Source organism: Zingiber officinale, chromosome 9A (assembly GCF_018446385.1).
Source record: "Zingiber officinale cultivar Zhangliang chromosome 9A, Zo_v1.1, whole genome shotgun sequence".
NCBI classification, from domain to species: Eukaryota; Viridiplantae; Streptophyta; class Magnoliopsida; order Zingiberales; family Zingiberaceae; genus Zingiber; species Zingiber officinale.
Window position 1 is genome coordinate 973,896 of NC_056002.1, and position 6,000 is coordinate 979,895.

Consider the following 6,000-nt stretch of genomic DNA (forward strand, 5'->3'; position numbering starts at 1 on the left):
TGATCACATCAAAACACCCACGGGGACCAACAATCTCCCCCTTTTTGATGTGCATCAACCCAAGTTCAAGTTAGGGTTTAAATAGACAAAAAAGTAATTTTAAAAGAAAATTACTAAACTAACATATTAAGCATCAGTTTGCAATAAATAAAATTGCAACTACTAAATTAAGAGTTAATCAGAAAAAATATTTTTAATTTTTAAAAAATTCTCTCCCCCTAAACATGTACTTCTCTAAACTTGTACCTTTCTCTCCCCCTTTGATCATAGCAAAAACGAGGTAACAGAAAAAACGTTTTAGCAAAAATTTTTAAGTTAGAAAAATTTCTAATTTAAGATAAAAAAATGTCTAAGTAAACTGAATTTATAGAATTTTCAAAAATAGAAATTTCAAAAAAAAAATTCTTTCCTAGCAATAAGTCTAAGCTTCCAAAGTGTAAAAGACTTCTCCGCCTTCAGAGAAGGAGACGTTTTCGAGTGCACTTTCCATCGCCTTGGATTAACAACTCTCTTGGTTGTAACCAGGTTAACTTCTGAGTTCCTTTTCAGTTCTGTTTCTTTACTTCTGATATTTAATTATTGTTATTGCACTTTTGAGTTGAAAATTCCGAGGAGAGTATAATTTTTTTTTTCAGAAGCAATTCACCCCCCCCCCCTCTTGCCGGCCTCCGCTGCACCCAGCTTGGAGGCGCCTCCATCAGGCTTGGAGGCGCCTCCATCAGGCTTGGAGGCGCCTCCAGCTTGAAGGCACCTGCAATGCCTGTTGGAGGCGCCTCGGACCTGGCAGAAGTGAACATTGAGCTGTTTGGATAATGTTTTATCCCCTCTCTCGTTGGAGGTGCCTTGGACCTTATTGGAGGCGCCTTGGACCTTGTTGGAGGCGCCTTGGACCCTCGGGATAGACTTTCCAGGAGCTATATAAAAGGCCCCTGGAGCTAGGAAATAAACAACAACTCAAGCAATCAACTGTGTAGTCTTTCCTAGCAATAATTCTAAGCTTCCAAAGTGTAAAAGACTTCTCCGCCTTCAGAGAAGGAGGCGTTTTCGAGTGTACTTTCCATCACCCTGGATTAACAACCCTCTTGGTTATAACCAGGTTAACTTCTGAGTTCTTTTTCAGTTCTGTTTCTTTACTTCTGATATTTAATTATTGCTATTGTACTTTTGAGTTGAAAATTCCGAGGAGGGTATAGTTTTTATTTTTCAGAAGCAATTCACCTCCCTCTTGTCGGCCTCCGCTGCACCTACACTCTCATGGCTTTATTTTTAGACTCTGCTAAAAAATAAAATGATAAGGGTTTAGACCCAAAGTGGATAATATCATATCATTATGAAGATATGTGAATTTTGTTTGGACACAACAAATGATATCAAAGTGAGGTTTTGACATATTTCTTCAACATGTCAGAGACATTTTATGTGAATTTTAATATGGTGAAGTTTGATGGAACCAAAAACTTCAAATTATGGAAGAGAAGGGTTAAAAACTTATTTGTATAACAAGGTAGGGTGAAGGTGCTAGGAGAAAGAAAATTTAAAAGCATGGAGAGATCAGAATGAGAAGAACTTCAGGTGAAGGTAGTGACAACAATCAGACTTTATCTTATGGATAATGTGATATGTCATGTCATAGATGAGGAGTCACCAGTGCTATAGTTTGACGATAACTAAAAAATTGATACATGTTTAAAGTCATTAACAGACAAACTATATCTTAAGCAAAAATTATACGGACTGAAGATAATAGAGGAAACTGATCTAATCCAACATATAAACTTATTCAACCAGATCATGAGCAATTTGAAGCGAGTTGATGTGAAGATCGAGGATAAAGAAAAGGTATTGATGTTGCTGAATTCTCTACCTTCATCTACTATGTACGAGAATTTTATTACTACTTTGATATGGAGTAAGGAAACTCTTAAATTGAAGGAGATTATAAGTGTGTTGCTAGATTTTCATCAAAGGAAGAAAGCAAGTGACGAAGTTTCTCAAGGAGGACCTGTGGTGAAAAGTAACTAAGAGCATGGTAGGAGTAAAACTTGGTATGGATTGGACAGTGACAACGAGAATCATTCTAAGTCAAGAAGGAAGATGGTGATCACTTGCTAAAAGTGTGAAGGAAAATGTCATATGAAGAGAGATTGTCCAGAGATAAAGAAATATGTTGCAGAGAACAAAAGTAGTTCAACGAAGTCTACAAACATAGTTGAAGAGGAAAATTCAGAGAGCGGTGATAGAGATACGCTATCAGTTATATCAAGTTTGAAGTAACTGACAGATATATGGATCTTTGACTCTGCATGTTCATATCACATGACTCAAAACAAGGAATAGTTTGACACATATAGGGCAGTGAATTCTGGTTCAATGTTGATGAGAAATGATATGTCATGCAGAGTTATCGTTATAGGGAATGTCAGAATCAAGGTGTTTGATGGTGTGATTAGAACCCTATGTAATGTCAGATATATACCAAAGATAAGGAAGAACTTGATATCATTAGACACACTAGATGATATTGATTGTAGTTACAAATCAGTGAACAGGGGTGATAAAAGTCAGCAAGGTAGCTTTGTCGATAATGAAATGATAAAAGTTAGCAAGGAACATATATAAGTTGGTAGGGACTATAGTTGTAGATGGAGTTGTAAGATCGTAAAATGCTAGAGAATTAATGGTAAATAGTGCAAGTCACTTTTTACTTTTCTAAGAAATCAAGAGAATGCAGTAGAAAATAAAGAGAGAAAAGCGAACGCTAACACAAGTTTGTTTTTCTTGGTTCAAAACCTTCAATGACTCCTACTCTAAGGTCCGCACTAGGTGTGTGCTTTCATTGAGCAATTCACTATGAGCCTGAATAGATATAAATATTTTAAGTACAAAGCAATAAGTAAAATATACGGACAATAAGTAAAGTAGTAGCTTGATTATTGGTTGTCGGAGTAGCTTTTTGGTGTCATTGAGAGGCTTTCGGAGCAGCGTGTGAGTACAAAAGTCAGAGTAATTGTTGTACCGATGCTGCTAGTTGAAGCTTCTTATATAGGCCTTTCCATTCACCTAGACTATCCTCGAGCACTTGGTTCGCAGACGTGACTGCATTTCGGCGAAGCCCTATCCATGAAAGTTTTATCCAACTACGAACGTCGGGACCAGTCTGGAAGCCTAGACATTGATGTGTGACAGTCAATTGGAGCACACCAACTCAGCTGTATGCGTGGCTAGGTTCGGCCCCTTCTAGGTGCCTAGACCCATTCGAGGTGCCTAAACCTACAAGCACCTGGACCCTTCCAGGGTGCTCGAACCTCCTTTTCCATCCAATTCTCATCTTATGTTTCCTACACCATAGAGTTAGGAAAATATGCAATAACATGAAAATAAGTATTAATATTCTGACAGTCTCAGGATTGTCTAATTCTAACTTTGGATTTCGCTGAAACACTAGGTCGGACCAACATCTACTATCCCCTCAACTGGAAACGTGTCCTCACTAGATCTCTCCTCCAGTTCGTATCTCCACTTACCTGCCAAATATTTGGTCCTTTAGACCTACTTGGACTTTCTCTGATCTTACTTAATGTTTGGTAAATATGATCTACTAATACATGCAATACTGAGTTAACACAATAGATATAAAACAGTAAAATAAAATAGTATTAGCAGTATTAAGAATTCACTAGTCTAGTCAACCACACGCGGTTGACCGAAAACCAGTCAGTCACTCATTACCTATTGTTACCTCCCCTTAGAGTTGTCCACTGCGTAGCTTCACTCCTAGGACTTTCTCCACCTAGATTTACTCACTTGGACTTTCACTACCTGGCTTCACTCACTAGGACTCACCTAGCTTCACTCACTAGAACCTAACTTCATTTACTAGGGCTTCCACTGCCTAGCTTCATTCACCAGGACTTCCACTGCCTAACTTCACTTATCAAGACTTCCACGGCCTAACTTCACTCACTACGGCCTAGCTTTAGTCACTATGTCATCCATTGCGACTCACCAGGATTTCTCCTTACCTAACCTCCATTTAGGACTAGTCACTCAGTAGATTTCTCACCTGCCTAACCTACAGTTAGGGCTTATCCCTTATCTAACCTTCAGTTAGGACTAATCACTTAATAGACTTCTCACTTGCCAAACCTTCGGTTAGGACTTACCCTTACTAGTTATCTAGTCTTGATTATACTTCACTCTTCCAAACATCAAGTCTTGTTTGCATTAATCCTTAGTCAACCTAATTTGACATTGCTATATTATCAAAGATCAAAATCTTAGAGGTCGGTTGCACCAATAGGAGTCTCCTCAATGGAGTCTGAATCAGATAGTATAGTCTTGTGGCATATGAGTCAATGTGGGATGCTGGAATTTCATAAGAGAAATTTGTTAAAAGACATCAAGATATGTAAACTTGAATTCTGCAAATTCTGTATTCTTGGGAAATAGAGCAAAGTGTAATTCAAGACAACAACACATAAGATTGAGGAGATATTATACTATGTGCATACGGACCTCTGGGGACCAGCCAATGTAATATCATGAGGGAGGTATTTGTTTTTTGTGAGTTTTACTAATGAAAACTTACGAAAGGTCTGAGTATACTTTATGCATCACAAGTCAAAAACTTTTACGAAGTTTAAACTATAGAAAACTGAAGTAGAGAACCCGATCAGAAGAAAGATCAAACACATTAGAAAATAATTCTACCCAACAGACCTTATACCAATGGAAATATCTTCATCCCTTTTAAACTCATGATCTTTTCCATCACTTTCCAATGTGAGTCTTTGATTATATTCTTAACACAAGGGTATAATTATATATTACTATAATAAAAGATGATTTATATAAAATACTTTTTCTATATTTTATTTATTATATTGAGACAAAATAATAAGTTAACAAATGTAAATATAATGATATTGTTTAAACAGGATATAAATAACTCAAAGAATGATAGCTCATTACCGAAAATATAAGTGAAAAAAGATTTCATCATAACATTATTCCAGAGATAAAACTCCATTTGTTTTGTATGGAACCTTGATAACAGTTCTACAAGAGAGTACCTTGCTTCCATGTTCTTTGCACAAAAGAAATCTTACTGACTTTCCCCTAGCATCCATCAACTAAAACTAACCATGGGAAGAAACATTTTGTCAAACAACTTCAAAGTATGATTCAAATTAAACTAAGTGCACACGATTAAAGCATGGAAGATTAAGCCAATACAATTCAACAAGCAATGGAATATCCAACACAAAGGAAACTTAACACCCAATTTGAACAACTAACACAAGATAAGAATTACCAAAGCTTCGGAAGAACAGAATTAGCCCCGATCGGGATTGACTAGCTTGTGGAGAAGGCCTGCTGTTCGGAAAAGTCAGAGATGACAACGAAGAGACTCCCAATCTGGCGTATGTGGCAAGATCGTGGCTGCAGAACTCTCTTCTTCATATCTGAAGAGGAAAGGTTGCAAAAGGTGGAACTGCCACCTCAGCGGTCTCTTGGGTCCGGCCCCATAGATATCTAGAGGAGGTAAATCATGGTTAAGTTGGACGGGAATGGTGACTGAGGGTCGAGTGGAATTTAAAGCACAGTAAACCGGGATTTTACGCCCGTGTGCAACTGACGACCCTCAACCCCTGAACCTCCGTTGCAAGCGTCAGACATCCTTCCAACTGATCCAGCCCGTAGGGGCATCTGAAGAGGAAAGGTGAAGAAGGTTGAAGTGGATAGCCAGCTGTGAGCTTCCAAGGGAGATGGGATATACCTCATATCTGAGATCCCTTGTCTCCTCTCCCAATCATGAGAGGCGGATGTGGTGGTGAGAAATCAGCCTCCTCCTCTCCTAATTAGGAGAGGAAGGAGATGAAGTGGGTGTTTAGCTGGAATTTCTCCCAATCAGGAAGAATAAGGTGGTTGCTCTGGCGATGAGTGGAGGTGGCATCTCGGATTTGGATGACTCGCGTCCTCACCCCTATTTTGCGCTGA